Source organism: Magnolia sinica, unplaced genomic scaffold, assembly GCF_029962835.1.
Source record: "Magnolia sinica isolate HGM2019 unplaced genomic scaffold, MsV1 ctg50, whole genome shotgun sequence".
In the NCBI taxonomy this organism is placed as follows: Eukaryota; Viridiplantae; Streptophyta; class Magnoliopsida; order Magnoliales; family Magnoliaceae; genus Magnolia; species Magnolia sinica.
The window spans coordinates 166,135-191,405 of record NW_026682856.1 but is presented as its reverse complement, the minus strand read 5'-3'; the positions used below and the strand labels follow the sequence as shown (position 1 = coordinate 191,405).

General features: G+C 41.4%; 1 pseudogene; it reads left to right on the top strand.

Moving 5' to 3' along the window:
* Positions 1–325: 325 nt before the first annotated feature.
* Positions 326–2,624, top strand: LOC131236375 (acetolactate synthase 1, chloroplastic-like; annotated as a pseudogene).
* The last annotated feature ends 22,647 nt before the right edge of the window (positions 2,625–25,271 follow it).

Here is a 25,271-nt window from a genome sequence, read left to right as displayed (position 1 = left end):
CTTCAGTGTGATCCATCCATGATGAGTTTTGCCCTTAAATTGGAACAGATGACATGAAATTAAAACTACTTTCATGTCAACAATATGAATTTATTACAAGACGATCTAATAGGCCTCACCAAGGATGTGGGATTGTTTCAATAAGTGAGCCCCTTGTACAGGAAGGCTATTTAGCCATCCATTTTCTTTCTTCTTCATTTTCTTTCATGGGAGGGGACCATTTGGTTGTTAAGAATATTGCCACCTCCATGGGACCACTCCATCGAGCTTCTGGCGTCATTAATTTTTATATTTTTAATACAATTCCAAGCATATGTATAAAAAGCCCTCTCCCCCAGCGGTCCTATTAATTTTTATATTTTTAATCTTTTCCGTCTTTACAATCCCTCGTAAGAAGAAAATGGCCTATCCAGCCACAAACATTTATTCAGTCGCCAACCCATCCTCTTCAACATTCCTTACCATTACACCCCTGAAAACCCGTTCCAAAAGGCCCCTCCCATTCTGGCAAATTTTCCAAAACCCCCCTCGCCCTTCCATATATATAATAAAGGCACAACTACAGTCCTCCCGATCTCTCATTACAACAGCCCCCTCTCTGATCCCGCCAATTTCCCGTTTTGCCCCTGACCAGCCGCGAAAAGGCGCAGATGTCCTCGTCGAGGCGTTGGAGCGAGCTGACGTGTCGGTCGTTTTCACCTACCCTGGCGAGGCGTCGATGGAGATCCATCAGGCCCTCACTCGATCGTCGTCGATCAGCAATGTCTTCTGCCAGGGCGAGGTTTTCGCCGCTGAGGGTTATGCCCGGGCGTCAGGCCGGCCTGGCGTCTGCATCGCGACGTCGAGCCCCGGTGCCGCGAACCTCGTCAATGGCCTCGCCGACGCGCTCCTTGATAGCGTTCCCCTTGTTGTGATCACCGGGCAGGTTCCCCGCCGCATGGTCGGGACTGATGCCTTCAAGGAAACCCCAATTGTCGAGGTAACCCGCTCCATCACCAAGCACAATTATCTTGTTCTTGATGTAGAGGACATCCCACGCATCGCCGCGGAGGCGTTCTTCCTCGCCTTGTCGGGCCGCCCGGGCCCTGTCCTGATTGATGTCCCTAAGGACATACAGCAGCAGCTTGTCGTGCCCGACTGGGACCGCCCCATGCAGTTGCAGGGGTATGCCTCTTGCCTCCCACTGCCCCCCGAGGTGACCAAGCTGGAGCAGATCCTATGGTTGGTATCTGAATCGAAGAAGCCAGTCCTGTACGTTGGCGGTGGTTGCCTGAATTCTAGTGAGGAGCTACGTCGGTTCGTGGAGCTCACGGGCATCCCAGTCGCGAGCACCCTGATGGGCCTCGGCACTTACCCGATGGCTGATGATCTCTCGCTGCGGATGTCGGTTTACATGAACTACGCCATCGATAAATCCGACCTTCTCCTCGCATTTGGTGTCTGTTTTGATGATCGGGTCACTAGGAAATTGGAGAAGTTTGCCAGTAATGCCAAGATTGTGCACATTGACATTGATCCGTCAAAGATTGGGAAGAACAAGCAGCCGCATGTATCGATCGGTGCTGACCTGAAAATGTGTTTGGAGGGGTTGAATGCATTGCTGGAGGAGAAGAGAGATGCTCGAAAGCTTGATCTTGATTTTTCTGCTTGGAGGGAGGAACTCACAAAACAGAAGAAGAAATTCCCTTTGAGTTATAAGTGCCTTGGAGATGCCATTCCTCCTCAATATGCGATCCAAGTGCTTGACGAATTGACAAACTCGGATGCGATCATAACCACTGGTGTTGGGCAGCACCAAATGTGGGCTGCGCAGTGGTACAACTACAAGCGCCCACGCCAGTGCGCCAATGGGGTTTGGGCTTCCGGCTGCAATCGGTGCAGCCCATGCCTCACCTGGGACAACTGTGGTGGATATTGATGGTGATGGAAGCTTCCTCATGAACGTTCAGGAGTTGGCGACGATCCGTGTGGAGGATCTCGATGTGAAGGTTATGATTTTGAATAACCAGCATTTGGATATGGTTGTTCAGTGGGAAGATCGGTTCTACAAGGCAAACCGGGGCCATACGTATTTGGGGAACCCCGCAAAGGAGAACGAGATATTCCCAAGTTTCCTGATGTTTGCAGAGCAGTGTGGCATACCTGCGGCCTGTGTGACAAAGAAGAGTGAGGTGAGGGATGTGATCCGAAAGATGTTGGAGACGCCTGGGCCGTACTTATTGGATGTTATTGTGCCTCACCAGGAACATGTCTTGCCAATGATTCCCAGTGTTGGCGCTTTCAGGGATGTGATCACTGAGGATGATGGGAGAACAACATATTGATCTTCTGATGCAGGTGATCCTTTCTAGATGGTGCTTTATATAGTACTTTAAATTCTGATCTGCTTGAGTTATTTGGCGAGTAGCCTTGAATGGTTTTGCCCAATAGCATTGTTTTAGATGTTCTTGCTACAATATCTGTAGTTTTAAAGTCAGTAGCTTCTGCAGTGATGATTAGTGCTTGCTTTTGTTATTGGGTTCGAGTGTAACCATTTCAAGTGCTGGTATGGTTTGCAGCATGATGGTCCTTGTAGGTATTTCTGATGGTATATCTGAGTATGGAAAATATAGATTGTATTTTGATGGCGGAGTTGTTTATGTTGTTCCTTGTTCATCTCTTTGAAAGCATCCAATAAAATTGGAAGGATATAAAAAAAATATTAGAAGGGTCCATGTGCAACGATGACACACACATCAAGAATTGTTTATGTTGACTCTAGAAGCTAGCTATCTTTTATGAACTTCATACCTCTTTAGGCATGCATCTGGATGCACTATCAAATTGAATTGCAATTGTCAATCTAACAAAATTGTGATTTATCTTCCTTATGATTGTCTTGAGGTCCAGGATTTCTGATCTCTGATTGTTAATGCAGTGTAATTCTTGTATGAAAGGGGAGGGAGCCATTCGGTGTTGAGCTGCATGAGGAAGTTCTCAGATTGGATGTACTTGAACAAACTCATCGATTTGCCTACGAATGGGTAGGGGTGTACATCGAGTCGAACCGAGTCGAGCTGGCCTCAACTCGGCTCAGCTTGGCCACTAGCTGACCTCCGCTCGAACTCGGCTCAGCTCGGTCCTCGAGCTTGACTGGCCAGCTCAGCTTGGTTCGATCAACAGCTCGGGCCAGTTCGAGCCGTGTTCGAGCCAAGATCGAGCCAAGTTCTCCATTGTAGTATTTTCACAAACACCTGGGCTGTACCTTCAAAATCTCACTGTATTTGAGAGAGCAACAATGGTTTTACAGGTATTTCATCAAACACCTTCTAAGCAACATAAAAATCAAGAAAAAAAGGGTATTGGTTTCATATACATACATTCTTTGCCACCAGCCTTGCTTCTTTGAGTCATTTCATCAAACACTTGGTGAGCAACATCAATATCAAAGTAACCGAGTCACCGAACTGGTTCGATCCGAGTTGAGCTGGGGCCAGCTTGAACTCGGCTCAAACTCATTTTCAAGCTCAAAAAATCAGCTCGACTCGGCTCAAACTCAGCTTCGAACCGAGTCGAATCGAGCTTTTTCGAGTCGAGTCGAGCGAGCTAACCGAGCTAGCTCAGTTCGTGTACACCCCTACGAATGGGATGAGGTTTGCATAGTCAAATAATCAGCCTACTCCATCTATGTCCCGTCATGATAGGTTTCTCATATTTCCGGTTTAGGATTGCCCTTTTTCCACATGCATCCCAGAGGTGTTGAAGCTGACTTTCTGATAATTGCCTGGTGCTTTTGGGAGCTTAGATTGATACATGGGGGGTGTAGACCTTTTCGTTTTAAATTGGTGCTAGAGGAAGACTTTTCAAGGAAAATGTCAGAGGTTGTGGGAACTCATAGTCTCTTTTAGGTTGGATGGGTTTTAGGCTCATTATTAAATTGAAAAATTAGAAGGGTTTCTGAAAAAGATGACAGAAAGACTTCTTTGTGTTAGTTGAGATCTGTAAAGCCATGGTCCTGGAGGAAATCTAGAATCTCGACCATAAGGAGCAATCTTGTGGTCTCTCTTTATAGAGGAAGTCAAGCAGCACATGCATTCAGTTAAGCTTCAATTTAGGAGGAAAGCTACGGAGGACGATATCAAATGGTTCCAAAGATCTAAGGTTGTGTGGTTAAAGGTAGGGGATAAGGACACGGACGATAGGAAGGTGGAAGGTAAACAAGAGATCTTTTAAGAAGTTTCTTTCCCAAAAAAAAAAAAAAAAATCTGTTTGGAAATTATAAGCTGTTATTTTGATCTTCTAAAAATGAGGGGTGGCATGGACCAAATCTCAATAATCTTCAGTTTCCTTAGTTATCTAATGCTGACAATGATTGGCTCGAACTCCCTAATGAGGAAACTGAGGTCAAAAAGGTCGTTTGGGAGTTGTGTAGGGACAACACCCCAACTCTAGACAGTTTTCCGGTTGCTTTCAGTTTTTGGAGTTGGTTAAAGGGGACATAATGGAGTTCATCACAGAATTTTATCAAAGGGCTGGCTCTCTAAAGAGCGAGTAGCGTCTTTCGCTGCTCTAATGCCAGAAAAGCAGGAGCAGAGTCTGTAAAAGGTGTTCACCTGGTAAGTTTGGTTGGCGGGCCCTATAAAATCCTGGTGAAGGAGAGAGGATTCGCTGAGAAAGCAGACTCTACTTGAAGGCTTAGGACTGTGTTGGGGGACATCATATCTATGCTGCATGTGTCCTTCTTGATCGGTACACATGAGTGCATGGGTTCAAGAAATAGAGAGGGCAAGCTGGGTATCATTTGCAAACTCAATATGTAAAAAGCATATGAGTAGGTGAACTAGACGTCTGGCAGTTCCTGGAGTATATGCCCTGAAGGATGGGTGAGGATGGATGGATCAGTGTGTGAGTACCGCGTCTTTTCGAACCTCATCAATGTGATTCATAAAGGCTTTTTTCTAGAGTACTGAGTCTTTTTGGGGGGTTTAAGACACTTGTAACCTCTTTTACCTTACCTATTTATCATGCTTGCAGAAGTCTTATAAAAATGTTGGAAAGATTAGTTAGGGAAGGTTTCATTAGCAATTTTGCAGTGGGAAGATTGGGCTTAGTTGATTCTCATCTTCAGTATGCTAATGATACATTGATCCTTTGAGGTTGAAATTTCTAGTTTGTGGAAGATTATCCATTGTTTAGAACTAGTCCCTGGGAAGAAGGTTAATATTCAGAAAAATTAAATTTTGAGTGTTCTTTTGGGTGAAGATGAGGTTCATTGCTTTGTTGTTGTCTTTAGTTATGGTGGAGAGTGTTCTTTCTTAGTATCTTGGGCTTCCACTATATATGAAAATACTTGCCTAGAGGCTTTGGGACAAGGTAATGGAAAGAATTGAGATGAAAATTTCAGCCTGGAAGAGTAGATACCTCAGTTTAGGCAGCCAGATCACCCTAGCTAAAGCTGACATGGCCAACATGCTATGTCCATCTGATGTCTTGGGCTTCCACTATGTTACGGAGAAACCTGAGGCTTTTGGACAAGGTAGTGGAAAGAACTGATAGGATATTTTCAGCATGGAAGAGTAGATACCTTAGTTTAGGTGGCCAGATCACTCTTAACTAAAGTTGCCTTGTCCAACATGTTAAGTTTCTATGTGTTTGATCCGATGTCTTGGGCTTCCACTACGTATGGAGAAACCTGCCAAGAGGCTTTTGGACAATGTAGGGAAAATAATTGAGAGGAAATGTTCAGCCTGGAAGAGTAGTTCCTTTAGTTGACTTGTTATAGTCTAACATTCTAATAGATTTGATAAATATAACTATATGAAATTTGTTATAAAATTATAAAAAGCAATTCTATACACCTTAGTATTTATACATAAAAATTTCTTATCTTTTTATAATTTTGCCCCCTTTTTCCCATTTATACACCTATAATATTCTAATTTCTGATTTTTTTTTCTATTTTTTAGAAAAAAAAAAAGAAAAAGGAAAAGAAAAGAAAAAACAAAACTTTTTCCAGGGGCTGTGTGATGGCATTTACGATTGTGATTGCATGTGCGCATGGCCACTTTGGGTCGCATATGATAGTATATGTCATTTGACAACATTGCAATGAGCAAGTGAATGCTAAAAACCACAAAATTTATTTTGGTGAAGTGGGTTAGGTATCTTTGCCTCAGGTAGGGGGTGCAATCATTAAAAACCTTGACTTGATGAAAAGAGCTCTTGGGAGGTGGCTATGGAGGTTTGGTGACAATGAGGTCAGTCTATGGAAGAGTGTTTTAATTGTTAAATATGGGTGACAGAGGGTGGCTGGTTAAATAGGGCGTCTTCTCACTATAGTGCCTCAGGCATGTGTAAAGATGTTTGCAAAGGGGAAGCTAGCTTCCTCATAGGTATCATCTTTTTGAGGTGTGGAATAATGCATTAGCTTCCTCACAGTGCTTTACCATGGAGGGAAACACGGTGGTATGGCAGCCTTCCTTCTGTTGGAATCTTATTTAGGCTGACATCTCTGAGGTGAGGAATGGTTCTTGTAGCTTACATGTGCGATGTTTGAGATGGGAAATGGTTCTCGTATAAGATTAGGTTTTGGAATTATGCTTCATGTGGCAACCGATCCCTGAAGGCCTGAACATGGTTTTCTGCTGATCTATTCTAAAGCCTCGCATAAGGGAGCATCGTTCTTGCAGTGCTTTAGCATGGAGGGAGGCAGGGTGATATGGCAGCCTACTTTTTGTCGTAATCTTACAGAGACTGAAAGCTCCAAATTTATTTGTTAGTGAGGTCTTATTGGATCATCCTAATCCCCAAGTCATCCAGATAGATGGATAGGCGGATGTTCCCCTTCAGGGAGATTCTTTGTTATATCAATTTGCTCATTTTTATGCAGTGATGAGGTTTCTTCTCTTGAAGGCCTTACAACTAGAATATGGAGATATCAGGGTCACCCTAGAGTTATGGCCTTTAGTTGCTTGGTTATCTGGACAAATTTCTAGCTGCCGATCATCTTGGATAGGGGAGTATGTTTTTAACTAACAGATGCCTTCTATTCTTGCATAATGAGGAATCCGTAAATTCATATGCCTAAGTAGTTCAGTGGGGGTTCTTGGACTATCTTCAGATTGCTTGGGTGATGCCTCTATCGGTCCCCTGAGCTCAGGACCGGGATTGGAGGTAAATCTCAAAAGCCTCAATGGAATTGTCTTTGTTAGCTGTTTAATGGTGGATTTGGAAGGAAAGAAATTGTAAGTGTTTAACAACCGGCATGAGTTGGTAGAAGCAATCTTCCAGCTTGTTAGAAGGGATATATTGGGGGGCATGAATGCTATTGAGAGGAGCTATAGGAGGGGAGATGAGTTGTATTCCAACCTCACGCAGTGTGGTTTAAATTTTTGGATGACTTCTCGTTGTCGGCCTTTCCTCGGGTTCTACCCGATTATTTTATTTTCTTATTTTGCAGCACTTGGCCCTGATAATGCTACAATCATTCCCTCTCCAAAAGAGCGAACAAAAAAAAAGGAATGAAAAGAAAAGAAAAGAAAGAAAAATCATAAATTTCACCTTATAAAATGATGGGAGGTCACTTCTAAAAAAAATGAATAAATAAATAAATGAATAAAACAAAATGAGGTGAGGTTGGTTAACCGAAACAACTAGAGAGAGCTGGAATATTCTTTGAAAATAATGAATCCGTGTTATAAGGAAAATGGTTATGTTTTGGGTTCAAAGATTGTTAGCCTATGGAAGTGATTGAGAGCAAATAAGGCATTCCCCCTGGCGATGGTACACCAGAGGTTCTTCCCACAATGGATTATTGGTCTTCTGGAAACTGGAAATCAGTTTTTAGGGTGGAAGAGGTTTTCTCAGACAATAGTACCGGGAGATGGTTCATGCATGCAGTTCTGAGGCCACCCGTGGTATTGGTACAACATCAATGCCCTGTATCTAGTTTTCGCTCATCTTCTTCTGTTGCAAGATCATGTTTTCTCAATGCTACGATATGGTGGAGATAAGGTGTTGTGAATTGTGATTGCCAGTGTTTAAAAGGAACCTAAACAATGATGAAGCTGACGGATTTGTTAGCCTCATCGAGCTACTAAATAAGTAACTCCAGTTCCATGGGAAAGAGATGTTTCAAACTGGACTTTGGAGCAAGTGTGAACCTTTTCACAGAAATCATTTTACTTAGTGATTTTTGAAGGCGATGGTACAGAGGAGTGGCCTCCAATGACATTGATTTGGTATTCCCCCGACCCCCCATTTAGGGATTTTCTTTTAATTTATTTGGCATTTACTGAAATTCACATCACCATGTAAATTGTTAGATTTATGCCTGAATTCGTGTCATCACGTAGGTCTGGAATCATATTCATCTTTCCTTTGACAGTTTATATGTCATTTGGCCGAGGATATAGACAGATTGCTTGGGCCTTATCTCTTACACTATGGCCCTAGGTCAAATGATCCAGACTTTTGACTTAGCCATCTATTCCTTGGGCTATTTTGGCTGTGAATGTGAAACAATCTATTTCTAGCGTAGTTCTAAAATTCAGTGACTCGACTCGAAGAGATTTTGACCCGAGACACCATGAAACTCTCTTTTTTAAAAACTAAAAAATAAAAATAAAAAGCAGGAGGGAGGGTTTGAACCCATTCTTTCATACAACCAGGGACGGGCCATGGTGCAAAACTCACTCCAATTGGATGATCCTAAGCATCCAATCAATAGTATGGAAAATGGACAGCCAAGATTGAGCGGATAAACAAAATAGGTCCAATCATCATCTTGGACCACCTGTTGGATAGATCCCATTTTGTATTGCTTATGATTCGTAAGTAGCACTTCGGTTTAATGATCCTAACCATGCCATCCATGGCTCATAGAAAACAAACTGATATAACAAATTGGCCTCCCTCATAGGGTTAGTATCATCCGATTGGCATGATTCTTAGATCATAGCTTGCTCCCAGCTCTACTATTGAATGAACCATCTTGAGTGATAATCAAGCGTCTCACATGTCATTCAAAAGGATTAGGACATTCTTTTCCATTTGGTAAAAAAGGCTTTAGGGCCCATTTGGACGCAGGGTTTTTGCAAAAGGGTTTTTCACACTTCCAGTTTTGGAAATTGATTTTCCTTGAGTGGGCTTTTTAGCCCTTTGTCAAGAGGGAGATGAGATGGGATTTACGAAAGTGCATCTAAGCGCACAATGTGAACTGACTTTTGCTCAAATTCCCTTTTAGGCGTCAATGCCCCTTTTGAGAGTGCGTCCAAACAGGCTATTTATTTTGTGATTTGTGGCTTTCGTAGTCTTGCTGGCTGCTTTAAACTGTAATGTATCTATATTGGGTTTACCTAAAACAAACAGAAAGAGAACATCTATATTGTGTTCTCCTTTGTATTGCTGCAGAATGTTGACCTTCAGGAACATATGATTCTGGGAAGGTGGAGGCACTGGGAACAGGGAAGGAAACTTCTGCGAAATTGATCGGGATCTGCATCAACATATGCTCGCATCGTTGAAAATGGTACTTCATTGCGCTACAGACGTTTAAGAAGGGAAGGCTTTTTCGGCAGTTTTGTTGATACTTTTGCTGCCTTACATATCTTATCGAGCTACACAGTTCACAACTCGTGGGTTAGGATCATGTGTTCTCCTTTGTATTGCTGCAGAATGTTGACCTTCAGGAACATATGATTCTGGGAAGGTGGACATTGTCAGGAATGCAGGGAAGGAAACTTCTGCGAAATTGATCAGGATCTGCATCAACATATGCTCGCATTTATGAAAATGGTACTTCATCGCGCTACAGACGTTTAAGAAGGGAAGGCTTTTTCGGCAGTTTTGTTGATACTTTTGCTGCCTTACATATCTTATCGAGCTACACAGTTCACAACTCGTGGGTTAGGATCATTTGTCATTCGGGTTTGAATTCTTGCCTCCATGTGAGCTAACATGACTGATGATGGCTAAATCGCAAATTTGCGACGGACCAAATCCGTCGTAAAACTAAATAAACGATGAATAAGATCCGTCATTAAAATAAAAAATCTTGCTGAAATTTGGAAAAAACCACCCAAATTGTCATTAAAAATATTGGCGATGGATAAGGTCTGTCGCTAATATGAGGAGGCGATGGACCAAATCCGTCATCCATTGTCAACTTGTTCAGAAATTAGCGACGAATTTGGTCCGTCGCTAAAATAGTTGTGAATTAAAAATAAAATTGTCAGATTTGTTTATATTTTTTTAAAATCTTACACCTAATAGTCATTCAAAAAATAATTCATATGATTGTTTAATAATATCATAATCAATCAATGATTAAACATGTGCGTGAATGTGTCACCCATTTAACATTCAACAAGACAATGTTATTAGCTCTCTCTCTCTCTCTCTCTCTCTCTCTCTCTCTCTCTCTCGGGAGGTGGAGAGTTTTTGTGGTTATCCCAAGACCGAGAGTTTTTATGGTTAAGGCTATGTTTGGATGCACTATGGAATTGAATTTGTAATACTGGTTATGACCAAATTGCAATTACCTAGTGTAGAATTTATATGGGAGTAGGCTCTAAATTTCAATTTATGATGCTTTCAGTCTAGGTAGGAATGTTATTGAAATATGATGGCTTCTTCCTCAATGTGAATACTAACATAGGAAGTTGTGATTTGGTCATTTATGAGTCTATCAACACATGTATATCAATTCAATATTTAAACAGAGCATTCGAATGTTGGGCTACATCTAAACTCTGTAGCATTGTGATGCATGCCCAGTTCAAGTGGAAAGCTCAACCCATGAATTAGGACCCAGCCATTCAGCCCATGATTTCTTGCCTAAGCATTTATATAAGCATTTAAGTATCTTTATAATGTACAGCTTTGGGACCACGTGGTATGGAAAGGAAAGAAATTTTAAGATTCATGCATGCCTTGGGATTTTTTAAAATTATTTTTTTAATTATTATTATTATTTTTTTAAAGTTGTATTAAAAAAATTTATATTAGAAAAAATTGATTTAAAAATTAAGAAAAAATTGGTTTTTTCTTGTTGATTAGTTTTCGTTTTCTCTTTTGTTGAGTTTAGTCAGGCATTTGAAAGAAGCATTTGAAAGAAGATTAAAATTTGAAGTCTTTATATTAAAAACTTCCACATGATATTTTTATTGGGGGATCAAAAGTATGTCTTGGGTGTAACCTTGCACGCATGCATGGGGGCCGTGGTTGTGGCAAGGCGTAGTGTGGCGCGGTGTGGTGTATCTTTGATAAGACATTTTTAAAAAAAAATATTCTTGACATAGATGATGACATAATCATGCACATGCGATAAAGAATCGTCGTGTACCAACACAATATTTAATAAGTTGGCATGCATAGACATGCATTTAATACACCATTTGCATGCACCTATAGCCTAATGCTCATTTCTTTTTTCTTTATATAAGTAACTCGTTTTCTCTTTAAAAAATATAGAATTTTCTTCATCTAATGTCACATCTTCTTCTCTCTGAGTTTTCTTTCTACAATCTTTTTTTGGGCAAACCAGTATGAGCAAGATTGGGTTTGTGTGACTGATATCACACGTGCACTAAATTGAAGCCATTTGTCATAAAGGGGAGCTATTGTATCCTAGGGACAGAGTTGTTGAGACCTAATGCATTGATGTTCTTCTTTGTAGGAGCAAATTTGTCTTTAAGAAAGTGATTGTAACATATATCAGCTTTGAAGTTTATTTCTTTACTATTTCATCTTTAAATTAATGTTATTTTCTTTTGAATATCTATATTACAACTAACAATTTAAAGGCAGTTTTCTTCTCCAAAATCTCGATTTCTATACCAGTTGTTTATGAAAATCCTAGAATCAATTTTTTTTTTACGGGAAGAATTTCAAGAGGTAGCTGCAAAAGATGAGTTTTATCTTACAACCCTTAAGTTAATATATGTTATCAAAGATTCTGCTTTGTTACTTGAGACAAATGAACTAGCAGCATCCTTCGAACTATCTAAATGGAAAGTTGATGACTATGTATGGTGAAATTACATTCTGAATGCGATGACTAATGATAATTATGATATCTACTGCTATTACTCGTCTGTTAAAGATATGTTGAATCACCTTGAAAATGAATTCATAATAAAGGATGTCATATCCAAGAAATATGTAGTAAGTCATTATATTGATTTTAAAATGTCTGATGATAGTCTTTAGGAGATAGGTACATGATTTAGAGTAGTCTCATATGAGAGTATGGTGATTGATGGGGCTTTCCATGTTGTTTTAATAATTGAGAATCTTCCACCATCAAGAGAAAATATATGAACTTAGATAACCTCATCTTTTACATGTGAATTGAAGAAGAGGCAATGAATCATGACAAACATTCCTTGAAATTAGAATATGTAATAAAGGCCCTTGTTGAGAATAATTGGAAAGGTTAAGACAATTGAATGTTTGGTCCACTAAAGAAAAAACACCCACATGTCCAAAGGTATAAGAAAATAGATAAGAACAATAAGAAGACTTGACAATATTGCAGCAATAACAACAACAATTGACGACTGCTGACCCTAATGATTTTACTGTATGACGGCAATGGGTCGTGATTAAGGGCGGCAGCAAACATCAGTCAAGGTGGTTTTGAGTTTGATAGCCACGGTTTCCAGCATTGGCTTCCACCGATGGCTGCTGCGGTGCTGGTTGCCATCGACAATCAAATTATTTATTTATTTATTTATTTTTTAAACTATAGCTGTGGATCTGTCATTTAGGGATGGATCTGATCGATCCTTTAGGGCAAGGAAAGATCCTCTGGCTGCCATTGCTGCCAGATTGTGTAAACAGGGCAGCAATGTCGCTGCCGGCTACAGATTTGGGATGCTAGCAACAGATTTGGGATTCTTGCAATTAGATCTACGGCGGTTTATGTTTCATCCACTCGTCAGGTCAGAGGTGGTGGGTTCCAATTATGGCCAGAGCAGCCCTAATTGTTAAGGCCTAAACACGACTTTGAAATTCATCCAAGCAGACTGTTCTAAATGGGTCCCAAAGAAATCCGAATTCTTGGTGACCTTAATGTGAACAATGAAAAAAACCACTAAAATTGATGCATATGAGGCTTTGATACCAACGGCTAAAACCGCATTATAGAATTGATGGATAGTTTATGCATTAATAATAAAGATTCAACGCAATAACCTTAAAGCGTACCTAATTGGGAACACATTTTCGATTCCTCGATATAGCCAACTTGAATCTTAATCTTTCACACCTCACACCTTTAGGAGAACCTCTTGATGGGACTAGGGATTTCTCGTGTTGGTGAGGGGACCAAGACATGTATTTATAGGGAAAATGACCAAAACAGATTGATTGATTCAGTGAGCCCCATTACAATTGCGATCATTGCAAATATGTTTGGGGTGAGACGCTTGAACCATGGTCCCTATACACAGTTATTAAGTCCGATATGGAAACCTACAATGTGGAGACCCTAGAGGGGAAAAGTGTGATTAGTATCCAACGGTCAAATCTAAATTGATAATCATGTGTGGCCCACCTGATGAGAGTCTTACAATGCATCGATATGAGAAATGGGGAAGGAATGAAAAGTAGCATTTCTTGTGTGTGAACACCAGAAGCTCTGAAACTGAGATATCCCTTAAATAGATGGGAGGAGAGGTCTTAGGGTGCGAGTCTTCAACCCTAGTTAGTACCAATAAGGCGTCCATGGTAGATGGGAGGAGAGGTCTTAGGGTGCGGGTCTTCAACCCTAGTTAGTACCCATAAGGCCTCTACCATGGACTGAGGACCTAGTAAGTAAGGGGTCTAACTAGCTAATAATGATTATCCATTAAGTGAGACAGGATGATTACCTATAGTGAGAGGGCTGATCATTAATGCATGAGGCTTTTACACTCAGTGTGTAAACCTCCACATAAGATATGGGTCAACCTATGCAGGTCAAGTTGAAATGGAACGAAGTACCTCTTGTTCTTCCCCATCTCCTCTCTTTTCCCACTTTCTTATTTTTGTTGGCTTGTTTCGTGAGATTGAAGTGTCTAAAGCAAGTATAAGAAACGGCAGTAAAGTGATGTTTGCCCTTGCAAATGTTCATGACATGTGCATGAACAGGCTCAACATGGCGTGGCCCTGACTATAGGGCCGACCTTGATTTATGTATTGTATATCTATGCTGTTTTCTAGCTCATTTTAGGACATGAGCCCAAAAATACAATAGATCCAAATCTCAGGTGAACCATACCAGAAGAAACAGTGGTGATTGAATGCCTACCATTAAAAGCTTCCAAGATCGGTGGTAATACCCACTGTAATGTTTATTTGCTAAATATCCAACCTGTTGATAGGGTCACACAGACCAGATGAAGGGAAAAAACAAAAAACAAAAAGTAAAAATAAAAATATATCAGCTTAAACCAAAACTTTTGTAGCCCACGGGGAGTTTTTACCGTTCAATCACCACTATTTCCTCTGGTATGGTCCACTTAAGATTGGGATCTGTTTCATTTTTGGGCTCATGCCTTAAAATGAGCTGGCAAGATGGATGGACGGTGTGGCTATACAATACATTCATCGAGGTGGGCCCCAGAGTCAGGGCCACTTCGAGTGCTGGCCCAATACGGTGGGTCAGTGACTGGCATATAGGCTCCTTGGTGGGTTTTGCACAAAATATTGTATCCTGATTATTAAAAGAGTTCTGCCCACCGGAGCCTATGTTTTGCAAATTAATTTAGTGGACCCCAATTAGTTAGGATAAGCTTAGATGCTGATGATGAATCCCGATTCGTGCCAATGAAAAGGCCCACTTTGATGTTATTGGTGAGGCTTGTGTACGGCTGCCAATGGGCCAGGATTGGGCCATTCAAATGAATATTTTGAATAGGCCCGGCCTAAATTATACAAAATGTGGGTGATCAGAGTCCTGTCGATCCTATTTGTTCCGTTCCATATCTGATGTAAGTCTGATATGATCATCAGATGGGTGGCCCACCTGATGATTATATCAATGTCATCGTGACGTGGCATCTATCAAGTGGGGATCCCCAAATGAGCAGCTGTGATCTTTCACACGGATTACTGATTTCCTCGTGCCAAAGCAGTGTACTTTTCATGTCCAAAAACTAGAAACAAAGACCTCCGAACGTCTGGCTACAAAGGGAAGCGGATTTTGGCTGGTGTACCTCACACAAGCTATATAATTGCTCTATTAACCTTAGCAAGTTTTGTGGGTCCGTTCATGAGGTATGTATCATATCCAAACCGTCTATCCATTTGGTGAGCTCGTCTTAAGGCTTGAGTCGAAAAATAAGATAGATCTAACTATAAAGTGGACCGCACTGCAAAAACCAGTGAGAGATTGAACGTATACCATTGAAACCCTTTTTAGGGTCGTTGGAGTTTTGGACCAATATGAAATTTGTTTTTACTCTTTACTAGGTCCTCGTGACCTTATGAAGAGATTGAATGTAAAATAAACGTTATAGTGAGCCCTAAAACTTTTTTAAAGTGAAAATCATCATCTCTGCTTATTATATATGGTGTGATCCAAATTATCCTTGGATATGGTTCATTGTCGCGTAACGCTTTAAAATGATCTCTAAAAGTAGATTAACGGTGCAGATATAATAAATACACCACTGTGGGGCTCATGTAACTTTGATATCCTTTGAACCGTTCCTACAACTCGGAGCTCGGGGAGCGTCAGTGCTCGTCTTCGCACGACACGTACCTAGAGCAGCTATATAGCTGGCGTGTGGTGCACCAGCCAATCCGCTTTCCTACGAATCATTGCGGAAGGAAACGGATTGGCTACTCCCCCTGCCATCAGCCATTTGCTGGTGGTCAGTGCTCTGTGGGCCCCACCATGATGTATGTACTTCATCCATGCCGTCCATCTATTTTTATAAATCATTTTATGGTATGAAAGGAATATCTCAATCTCAAGTAGACCACAGTACGGGAAATAGTGTTGAATGAACGTTGACCATTAAAAACATTTTGAGGGCCATAAAAGTTTTGGATCCAGCTGATATTTATTGTTTCCCTTTATCTGGGTCTTTATGACCTAATCAACAGATTGAATGTCAAATAAACAGTACAGTGGGCCTTAGGAGGATTTCAATGGTGGATATCCAGTCATTATTTTTTTCCTGTGGTGTGGTCCCCTAAGATTTATATCCTTATAATGTTTTGTATCAAGCGTAAAATGATATGTAAAAATGGATGAACGGAATGGATGAAACAAATACATCATGATGGGGCCCACAGAGCACCGACCACCCGCCACTGGTGTCACGGGGAGTAGCCAATCAATCTCCATTGTGTAGGAAACGGATTGGCTAGCCATTTGCTAGTGGTCAGTGCTCTGTGAGCCCCACCATGATGTATGTGCTTCATTCATGCCGTCCATCTATTTTTGTAGATCATTTTATGGTATGAAAGAAAAACTGAGGTGTATCTCAATATCAAGTAGACCACATTACGGGAAATAGTGTTGAATGAACGTTGACCATTAAAAATGTTTTGGAGGCCATAAAAATTTTGGATGAAGTTGATATTTGTTTTCCCCCTTCATCTAGGTCTGTATGATCTAATCAACAGATTGGATGTCAAATAAACAGCACGGTGTGCCGTAGGAGGATTTTAATGGTAGATATCCAATCACTATTGTTTTCCTGTGGTGTGATCCACCTGTGATTTATATCCTTATAATGTTTGGGATTAAGACATAAAATTATCTTTAAAAATGGATGAACGGCATGGATGATACACATACATCATGGTGGGGCCCATAGAGCACCGACCACCAGCCACGTGGCAGGTGGAGTAGCCAATCCGTTTCCATTGTGCAAAGACGAGCACTGATGCTCCTTGAGCTCCGAGTTGTACGTGGTGCTCTGTGGGCCCCACCATGATGTATGTGTTTCATCCATGCCGTCCATCTATTTTTATAGATCATTTTATGGTATGAAAAAAAAACCGAGGTATATCTCAATCTCAAGTAGACCACATTAAGGGAAATAGTGTTGAAGGACGAAATGTGCGTTTGCAGCCACTCAAAAAGTTTTGGCTACTCACACACAGGGCTTGTGACTAGGGGTGTACATAGAGTTGAATCGGGTCGAGGTGGCCTCAGCTCGAACTCGGCTCAATCCTCGAGCCTGACTGGCCAGCTCGGCTCAGTTCAGTCAGCAGCTTGGGCCGAGTTCAAGCCGAGTTAGCCATTGAGACATTTCCATGAATAATTGAACTGCAACTTTAAAATTCTACTGTTTTACAAATACAGGAAATGGTTTTACAGGTATTTTATCAAATACCTTCCAAGTAGCATAAAAACCAAGAAAAATAAAGAGAAAAATGATATTTGTTTAATGTACTTGATCTCAGAAAATGGATGGACGGCGTGGATATAAGAGGAAGGCGTACATAACTTGATGAAGTCAACGTATGGTGTCACACCACGCAATCCACTTTCAACAGTGATATCCGGAAGCACCATCCATGCTGTTATCCACCTGATGAATGGACCTGATCTCACACTCACCTTACACATTGGAATGTATATGTAATGAGAACTGCATCGGCTTTCAATGCTGATATGGCAAACACGTGCAGAATTCAGACCGTTCATCAGACCAGGCACACACTCTATAAACATCCCATCAACCCAAAACAGGCTAGCATACCAGCTGTTGGACACACAAGCGACAAAAAGCTAACAGTTAGAAAACATGACGAATAGCCCACATTCATACACACCGGGCCCACCTGGACAAACCCTTTTTTCTTCTTTTGCCTAGGTTTATGTTATGTTGGGGCCCACCTAATGAATATCCATAACCTAATACACGTGCTACATTAGAACAGATCCTACAAGGACAACCCTTGATTCAATAGTCTGATGACATCAGAGGCCCGGAAACTGGTTATTGGACCTAACAACTTTTATACATGATGTACATACCATCCTTGCCACATTCCGTTGAGTCATTTTATCAAATAGTTGGTGAGCAACATCAATGGCAAAGTAACCGAGTCAATAGTTGGTGAGCAACATCAATGGAAAGTAACTGAGTCACCGAACAGGTTTGATCCGAGTTGGATTCACTCCAAGTCGAGTCAAGCTAGGGCATGCTCGAACTCGACTCGAACTCATTTTCGAGCTCAAAAAACCAGCTTGACTCGGCTCAAACTCAGCTTTGCACCGAGTCGAATCGAGCTTTTTCGAGTCGAGTCGAGTGAGCTAACCGAGCTAGCTCGGTTCGTAGTGTACACCCCTACTTGTGACAAACAACCATGCAATCGAGGCTAGTCGAAATGGTGTGTCCGAAGTCTACGCAACAGGTTCTGAAAATAGCGTTGATAAGATGACGTAGAGAGGGTTGCGGACGGTTACATGGCCAGGATGGATCAGAAAAGGCCTGGTCGACGATAGAAGTGATCCAGACCGTCGGACCTTAAATCAGGCGTATCTCGCAATTTGGAATGAGTTATCGGATGTAAAATATATGATTTTGGGATAGAACGAGTTACTTTAGCCAACCAACCTGGCTATGCTGGGTTGCGCAGGCCGGATTTGCGAAATACCGCCAGATCGATAGTCATTTCCCTATTTTAATTCCATTTTTACAAGTTTTAGTTTGATTATAGCTCTTCATCGAGATCCTTACTCTTGCTGAAGTGGTAGACTCTCAGGAGTTTCAACACCCGGTCAAGGGTTCAAGTATCCATAGGTGGTGAAATTCCACACTAGCGTGAGTGTGTGAGGTGTGTGTGCATGTGTAAAAAAATAAAAATAAAAAACTCTTCATCCGTTGGGCTCTAGAAGTTGTGCCCAACGCGAAAAGAGCTTAGAAAAATTAAGAGAACAGCTTGGTCAAGCCAAATATGACACTATTTTTGGCCAACCTTGCGCACTAGTAGACATCACGACCATCTATAAATAGTAAGTTTACTATTTATAGTAAGTCGTGAGTTTTAGGAGTTTTAGTCTTAGTTTGATTCTGATTCCTCTCCCATTGTTTGGTATCCCTATTTAAAGGATTGTGAACTTGTTTTTATTCAATCATCAATTAATTTCAAATTTATTAGAATTTATTTTGATTTTCTTGCTTTCTTTCCTCGTGGATTCGAGAAGTCTCTGTGAGGAGTCCAGAGAAATTCCATGGATTCGGAATAGTTATCCTCTTGAGGAAGACAGTGCTCGACCTTACGTCTTTCCCTGCGTCAGTTTCGTATTAGAGTGAGGTTTTTCCTCAGATAGATAGCCTCTAACGACTGGTCGGGCAATAATCCCATGGACAGTGCTTCATGAAATCATTTTTTAACGACTTTCGAAGCAGCGCAGTGAGAGAATCGGCAAGCCATGTAAAGGCTGCAGGCTTCCATCGATCGCATGGTAGATCGCTTGGCGGATCGCATAGTAGAGGCCCTAGGGCAGTTCCGTGCTCCTCATGGTAATCCTCCACCACCAATTGTTGAAACTCGTACTCGCCCTGATCGTAGGATAGTACCGATAGTGCATCCAAGAGTCATTCCTAAGGAAGGTGGATCCAGCGAGGAAGAGATTGATAACATAATCTTCTAACACCCCAGACAAGGCGGCGATTGAGTAGATCAAACAGATCGAAAATTCAAGATGCGGGTTGATATTCCTATCTTCAATGACTAACTAATCATTGAGGATTTTCTTGATTGACTTTCTGAAGTTGAGTGATTATTCGACTATATGGACATCCCTAAAGCAAAGAAGGTCAAGTTTGTGCCCTACAAGATGAATGGTAAAGCTTCAGCTTAGTGGGAACAGCTGCAACTCGTGTGAACCAGGCAGATGAAAGCACCAATCTGCACATGACAGCTAATGAAGCAACTACTACATGCCCGATTCCTTCATAGCAACTATGATTAAGTATTATTCCAACAATACCAAAATTGTTGACAGGGTAGTCGGTCGGTGAGAGAATACGCAGAAGAATTTTACCGCCTGGCGGCGCATAACGATTTGGTCGAGACTGAATCGCAACAAGTTACCCGATTCAACGGTGGATTGCGTATGACGATCTAGGATCGGGTTCAGATGTAGTTTGTCTGGAAGATGAATAATGTAATCAAGTTGGCCACCCGAGCGGAAGCACAACTTGAACGTCCTAACACTCGGACCTATCCGACCGCAAGGGTCGCTGTGGTAGGTCCACCCCAGGGAGCTCCATAACCCAAACGGAAGGAGCCTGTAGGAGCACGCACTCAACCTCCTACACCCATGAACTGGGATTAAGGAAGAGAGAAAACTAGGCCTCAAACATGGTCCCGAACCCCTATGCTCGGCCAAGGGGAGACCATTGCTTTCGTTGTGGCCAACCGGGTCACCTGTCAAATACTTGTCCTCAGCGACAAGTGGCAAACCTCGCCATCAATGATAGTAGTATTGAAAACGCCGACGATGATCCAGGTATTGAGGAACCAGAGCACGCCATAGAAGACGAGACCGATGAGTTCGGTTGAGTTTAGCAGGATCATAACGAATCACTCGTCGTGAGGCGACTATTGTATGCGCCAAGGAAAGAAGTAGACCCACAACAGCATAACATCTTTTGAACTAGGTATACGGTGAATTGAAAAGTCTATGATGTGATTATCGACAGCGGAAGCAGCGAGAATATCATCTCCACAGTGATGGTAGAAAAATTACAATTGAAAACGGAGCGTCATCCCTCCCCATATATAATCGGTTGGATTAAGAAGGTTAGCGAAACAAAGGTAACTGAACGGTGCACTATATCCTTTTCAATTGACAAACATTATAAGGATAAAGTAGTATGCAATGTAGTTGACATGAAAGCATGTCACATACTACTCGGTCGACCTTACCAATCTGACCATGACAACACTCATAAAGGGCAAGATAACATATATATCTTCATCAATGATGGCTGGAAGACCATATTGGCCCCTATGGATCTAGAGGGACCACCTGAAACTTCTAAAGTGGAGGGTCATTTTCTCTTAACCATACACGACTTCGTGGAGGAATCAAAAGAAACAAAATAGGCCTATGCATTAATCGTGAAAGGAAAAGAACTCGATCCCACTAACATCCCTAATGAACTAAAACCCTTACTGCATGAGTTTAAAGAAATTTGGCCTAACGACCTTCTCGATGGATTACCTCCCATGCGAGATATCCAGCACCATATCGACTTTGTCCTTGAGTCCATCTTACCAAATCATCCTCACTATCAGATGAGTTCGAAAGAGTGCGAAATTCTACAAGGGTAAGTGGAGGAACTGATTCGTAAGGGTCTCATATGAGAAAGTATGAGCCCATGCGTTGTACCTGCTCTATCACCTCCTAAGAAAGATGGGAGTTGGCATATGTGTGTCGACAACCGGGCCATTAACAAAATCACTATAAAATACAGGTTTCCCATACCACGGCTGGACGATATATTGGACATGCTTGAAGGTGCGAAATTATTTTCTAAGTTGGATCTGAGGAGCGGCTACCATCAGATTTGAATACGGTCGGGTGATGAGTGGAAGACGACCTTTAAGACCAAGGAAGGATTGTACGAATGGATGGTCATGCCCTTCGGTCTTTCGAACGCGCCTAGCACATTCATGAGATTAGTGAACCAAGTTCTGAAACCTTTTATTGGATGGTTCGTTGTAGTTTATTTCGATGATATTTTGATATACAGTCAAGATGAAACCACCCATATGGAACACCTCAAGAAGGTCCTTCAAGTGCTCAATAAAAATAAACTGTATCTCAATTTTAAAAAGTGCTGCTTCATAACTGATAGCTTGTTGTTTCTGGATTTTGTCATAACATCCATGGGCATTCGGGTGGATGAGGAGAAGGTGAATGCAATCAGAGAATGGACGGTTCTCACAAATATTCACGAAGTACAAAGTTTTCATGGACTAACGACATTCTATCATCAGTTCGTGAAAATTTTCAGTACTATTATGTCACCAATCACAAATTGCATGAAGAAATGACAGTTTTAGTACACTGATGGAGCCGACAAGAGTTTTGCCAAAATTAAGCGCAGGTTATCTACGATCCTAGTTTTTGTACTTCCCAACTTCGACAAACTGTTTGAAGTTGAATGTAATGCCTCATATGTCGAGATTAGGGGAGTTTTGTCTCAAGAAGGTAGGCCAGTGGCCTTTTACAGTGAGAAACTTAGAGATGCACGCAAGAAGTGGTCTACATATAAAATCGAGTTGTACGTAGTGGTCCAGGCACTGTGACACTGGTGACGTTATTTGATTTAAATGGAATTAATACTTTACACGAACCATCAAACTCTCAAATTCATTAATAGGCAAACTAACATTAACCGTGTTCATGTTAGATGGATCTCGTTTTTACAAGAATTCACGTTCGTGCTAAAACATAAGTCTGGGCAACAGAATAAAGTAGCCGATGCGCTGCGTCGTTGTGCAACTTTATTAGCCACTATGAGTAATGAGGTTGTCGGGTTTGAGCACCTTAAGGATATATATATGCTGGCAACAATGACTTCAAGGACGTATGGGTTAGATGGCAAGAAGGCCACCCTGACGACATACATATGTAAGACGGGTTCCTTTTGAAGGGAAATCGACTGTGCATCCCCAAAAGTTTGTTAAGAGAACAGATAATCCAAGAGTTACATGGATGTGGCTTTAGTGAATACCTTGAGCAAGACAAGATGCAAGCTCTTGTGGAAGAGCGGTATTACTGACCGCAATTGGTATGTAATGTGGGAAAGACAGTCCAACGTTGTTATATTTGTCAGACCTCTAAGGGGCAACCTCATAATACGGGCCTCTACACCCCATTACCCATGCCTGATGGCCCTTGGGAGGATTTATTTATGGACTTCGTGCTTAGTCTCCCATGAATACAACACGACATGGATTCTATAGACTTCATGCTTGAAGTGGAGGAGACTAATGAAGAGAGGGTCGCAAACAGTTACATGGCCAAGATGGATCAGAAAAGGCCTGGTCGACGACAGAAGTGATCCAGACTGTCGGACCTTAAATCAGGTGTATCTCGCAATCCGTAATGAGTTATCGGACGTAAAATATATGATTTTGGGGTAGAACGAGTTACTTTAGCCAACCAACTTGGCAATGCCGGGTTACACAGGCTAGATTTGCAAAATACCACTATATCGATGGTCGTTTCCCCATTTTAATTCCATTTTTACTATAAATATTAAGTTTCAGTTTGATTATAACTCTTCATCCGTTGGGCTTTAGGAGTCGCGCCTAACACGAAAAGAGCTTAGAAAATTTAGGAGAACAGCTTGGTCAAGCCAAATAGGACACTTACTATTTTTGGCTGAAAACCTTGCACACTAGTAGACATCACGACTGTCTATAAATAGTAAGTTTAGTATTTATAGTAAGTCACGAATTCTAGGAGTTTTAGTCGTAGTTTGATTTTGATTCCTCTCCCATTGCTTTGTGTCCCTATTTAAAGGGTTGTGAACTCATTTTTATTCAATCATCAATTAATTTTAAATTTATTAAAATTTATTTCTATTTTCTTGCTTTCTTTTCTCATAGATTCAAGAAGTCTCTGTGAGGAGTCCAGAGAAGTTTCATGGATTCGGAATAGTTATCCTTTTGAGCAAGATGTTGCCCAACCTCATATTATCAAAAACATACAATTGGTAGCCAACAAAGGGACGTTCAAAGGGATCTTCAGAACCCAAGTTCAACGGAAAAAGTTAGATCATCAAGATCTTCCATTCACCCTGATTTCAGGACAACAGGACCATGATTTTAATGGTCCAGATTAGGATATACTTATGCCACGTGTATGGCGAGTGAATCACCACAGCTCAGTGCGTTGTGAAACAAGAAGCACATTGTAGTCTGCCGACTGCCTAAGATTCCTCGGCGGGTAGATTTAAGTTGTGGATAAGCCACAGTTTAGTAAGTTGTGGCAACTCATCCCCGCAGGCTTATCATACATGTTATCAATCCTGACGATCCAAATCATGGGCCCACCGTGGATGGTGCATCATCGAAAACCTTAACCATCCATTCGGCGCCCACCAGTTGGACGGTAAAAATCGTCCAATCGATGTGAATTCCAACATTGCTCCATCCCAAGAAGGTCCTTGATTTCGGTGGACACGGATTAACTTCTGACAGCGTCAGTAGCAAATCTCCCTATTGAAGTAACGTCACCAAGTTATGTGAGCCTCACCGTTGTATCTAAACGGTTCATCCATTTCGAGAGATCATGTTATAGCATGAGCCAGAAAAGAAAGCTAGATCCAAAGCTCAAATCAACCGCTCAAAAAAAGTAATGTGTCGGAAAACTTCTATGGCTTTGTAAGTTTCTAATGGTAGGCGTTCAATCCTCACTGTTTTATGTAGTTCTTTGAATCATGCCTTAAAATGATTTTGAAAAATAGATAGACGATGGGGATACAAAACATACATCAGGGTGGGGCTTGCAGAACTTGGTGATGGCACTTCATTAGTGAGATTTGTCAGTAGCTGATGTAGAGCGGGTCGCGGACAATTACATGGCCAAGATGGATCAGAAAAGGCCCGGTCGACAACAGAAGTGATCCAGACCATCGAACCTTAAATCGGGCATATCTTGCAATCCGGAATGAGTTATCTGACGTAAAATATATGATTTTGGGGTAGAACGAGCTACTGAAGCCAACCAACCCGGCTATGCCGGGTTGCGCAGCCCGGAATTGCGAAAAACCCCTGGATTGACGGTTGTTTTCCTGTTTTAATTTCTTTTTTACTATAAATAGTAAGTTTTAGTTTGATTATAACTCTTCATCCGTCGGGCTTTAGGAGTTGCGCCCAACATGAAAAGAGCTTAGAATAATTAGGAGAATGGTTTGGTGAAGCCAAATAGGACACTTACTATTTTTTGCCGAAAACCTTGCGCACTAGTAGACATCAGGACTGTCTATAAATAGTAAGTTTACTATTTATAGTAAGTCGCGGATTCTAAGAGTTTGAGTTGTACTTTGATTCTAATTTCTTTCCCATTGCTTGGTAGCTCTATTTAAATGGTTGTAAACTCGTTTTTATTCATCAATTAATCAATTTCGAATTTATTAGAATTTATTTCTATTTTCTGCTTTCTTTCCTTGTGGATTCGAGAAGTCTTTGTGAGGAGTCTAGAGAAGCTCCGTGGATTTGGAGTAGTTATCCTCATCACGTTCATCCCTGCGTCAGTAGCTAATGCGTCCATCCGATGTAGGTGGCCCGCGATGGACGTGAATCAATGCCACGTG